Genomic DNA, 2,964 nt, shown 5'->3' with positions numbered 1-2,964 from the left:
TCTTTTCTCTTTTTTTTTTTCTGTTTTCTTCTCTCTCCCCCCTTCTATACCCTTTTTCCCACTTTCACCCTCTTTTTCTTTTTTTCCTCTCTTTTCTTCTCTCTCTTTACTCTTTCTTTCATTCTTCTCTTTTTTCCTCTTTTTCCCCCTTTTTCTCTTTCTTTGTTTCCCTGTTTCTTTTCTTTCCTATTCTTCTGTCTTTTATCTCCTTCCTTTCTTCTCTCTTTTATTCTCTTCCTCTCCCCGCTTTTTTTCTTTTTTTTCTTTTTGTTCTTCCTCTTCAACTCACGTCTTTTTTATTCTTCTTTTCATCTCTCTCCGTGATTTTCCCCTCTTTCCCTCGTTCTTTCATCTCTCTCCTTTTTTTTTCTGTCTACTCTCTTTCCTTTTCCTTCTTTTCATTTCCATTTTTTCCTCTTACTTTTTTTTTTCCTTTCTTTTTTCTTTCCTCTTCTCCATCTTTTTTTCTTTTTCTTTTTTTCTTTCTTCTTTTTCCATTTTTTTCTTCCTTTTCCTCCCCCCTCCTTTTTTTGAATTCTTTCTTCTTTTCCTTTTTCTTCTTTTTTTTTCCTCTTTCCTCTCTCTCTCTTTTTCTTTCTTTTTTTTTCTTTTCCTCTCTTTTCCTCTTTTCCCTATTCTCTTTTCTTTTCTCTCTCATTCATCCTTCTCTTGTTCCCCCCATCTCTCTGTTCTCTCTCTTTTCTCCCTCTTATTCTCTCTTCTCTCTCCTTTTTCCTCTTTTTTTTCTTCACCGATTCCTCCTCCTTCTTTTCTCTCGTCTCTCTTCTTTCCTTTTCTTTCTTCTACTCTCTTTTTTTCACCTTTCCTTTTTTTCCTTTCCCCCTTTTTTCTTTTTCTCCATTCCCTTTGTCTTTTTTTTTTCCCTTTTTCTTTTTTTCTCTTTTTTTTTTTCTCACTGTTTTTCTGTCTCTTTCTTTCCCTGTTTCCTTTCTTTTTTCTCTCTTCCTTTTCCCTCTTTTCCATCTTCTTTCCCTTCTTTCTTCTCTCTCTTGTCTCATCTCTCTTTTTTTCCTCTTTTCTTTCAGTTTCTTTCCTTTCTTTTTTTTTGCTCTCTTTTCCTCTCTTTCCCCTCCTTTCTTCCTCTCTTCTCTCTTTTCCCCTTTTTTTACTTTTTCTCTCTCTTCTCCACTCTCTTTCCTCTCTTTTTTTTCTTTCTCTTTTTTGCTCTTTTTTTTCTGGCTCGCCTAGTCCTCCTCTTGCTCTCTCTTTCTTTTCCCTCTCTCTTTTTTTTTTTTCCTTTTCTTTCTCTTTTCTCCCCCCTCTCTCTCTCTTTCTTCTGCCATGGTCTTTTGTGCCCTCTTTCCTTTCTTTTGTTTCTCTACTCTCCCTCTTTTTTCTTCTCCCTCTTTCTGTCCTCTCCTCTCTTTCTTTCCTTTTTTCCTTTTCATTCTTTTTTCTTTCTCTCTCTTTTTCTCCTCTATTTCTTCTCATTTCCATTCTTTCCATCTCTTCTTCTTTTCTCTCCTCTCCTCCTTTTCATTTTTCTTCCTCTCTCACTTCTCTCCTCGGGCTTTCTCTTCTTTCCTCTTTCCTCCTTTTTTCCCCTCCTCTTTTCTTCTCTTTTCCTTCTCTTTTTCTTCTCTTTTTCTTCTCTTTTTCTTTTCTTTTTCTTCTCTCTTTTCTTTTTTTCATTTCTCCCCTTCTTATTCTTATCTCATCATATCATCTCTTCTTTTCTTCTCTTCTCTTCTCTTATTCTGTTCTGTTCTAATTTCCTCTATGCATTTCCCCCCTTTCTTCTTCTCGTCTCTTCTCTTGCCTCCTTTTTCCTCTTTCCTCTCTCAGCCTGTCCTCATCCATCCATCCATCCATCCATTCTAGTGTTAGTCTGATATATATTCTACTTCGAAATTAACTTTTCTACCGAGACCCTATTTGACCCGACCGGCTTATTTTTCTACCGAGACCCTATTTGACCCCACGGGCTTCCTTCAGGATGGTCTCGACACTCTCGGGGCACTATTTCTCTCGTGATCTCGCTGGTATTTTCTGCATATCTATACAAGTCAATAGATAAACACCTTAATGAATATCTATGCACTTTCTTTTCCCTTTGCAGCAGCTTTGTTTGGGATGAAAAGGAATCCTCTGGGGAATGTTTCTCTTTTTACTGCAGTCACCTGTAGTAACAGAGTAGACTTCCCTTGGGAAGTGAGGCATAAGAAGAGGCTGTTGTAGCCTATGTGTGAATGCGTCTGGAGATGTATGGCTCTATGTGATGTGTGTGTGTGTGTTTGTGTTTGTGTTTGTTGTAAGGTGTTTTCGGCGGCATTCTTTCTAGAGTAACGCAGGAGGAAGTTGGTGAAAAGGACTGTAGCAGGTTGTGATTGCTGCAGAGTAACTTTTAGTCAGTGATGTGATGTGATTGGGTGGCAAGGCAATGGAATTTGCATGAAGAGAAAGAGGTAGAGGGGTAAGATATGGTGCACGTAGAGGGAGATTGGGCTGAAGAAGGTGTTTAGATGCCAACGGTCATACCACGTTGAAAGCACCGCTTCTCGTCCGATCAGCGAAGTTAAGCAGCGTTGGGTCTGGTCAGTACTTGGATGGGTGACCGCCTGGGAACACCAGATGCTGTTGGCATTTTCTTACCTATGCAAGCTACATAATGTGTATGGAATGCACTGGTTTTCCATTTGCAGCAGCGAATTCAAACGAATCCCCTGCTCACATTTTTTCCGCAATCAATGGCATAGGCAAAGTAGACTTACTTACCTTGGCCGTGCGGGCGGGAGAAGAAGAAGAGACAGAAAACGGATTGGAGCTTTCTTAGCGGTGACGCCAGTAAATACATCATTCTTGCTTCCCAAACATTGAGCTAGATTTGCAATAGCTCTGAAAGTGATGCTTGGGGATAATGAGGGTAAAAGAACGGTGACAATGGCGATAGCAATGCTAATATTAAGGATGACAATAGTAATGAGGACGTTGTAGCAGGAGTTG

The 2,964-nt window shown here is 39.3% G+C and overlaps 1 non-coding gene across 1 annotated transcript; it reads left to right on the top strand.

Annotated features, from left to right (window-relative positions):
- The first annotated feature begins 2,485 nt into the window (after nucleotides 1-2,485).
- On the top strand, nucleotides 2,486-2,604 carry LOC147467999 (5S ribosomal RNA). The gene has a single exon (XR_015192695.1). It is a non-coding gene; the product is annotated as a 5S ribosomal RNA (ribosomal RNA).
- Nucleotides 2,605-2,964: the final 360 nt, after the last annotated feature.

The sequence above is a fragment of the Penaeus japonicus genome, unplaced genomic scaffold (genome assembly GCF_977035675.1).
Source record: "Penaeus japonicus unplaced genomic scaffold, GWHDUDI00000001_assembly GWHDUDI00000032, whole genome shotgun sequence".
NCBI lineage: Eukaryota > Metazoa > Arthropoda > Malacostraca > Decapoda > Penaeidae > Penaeus > Penaeus japonicus.
The sequence above is the reverse complement of the archived record's forward strand: the minus strand, read 5'-3'. Positions and strand labels throughout refer to the sequence as shown.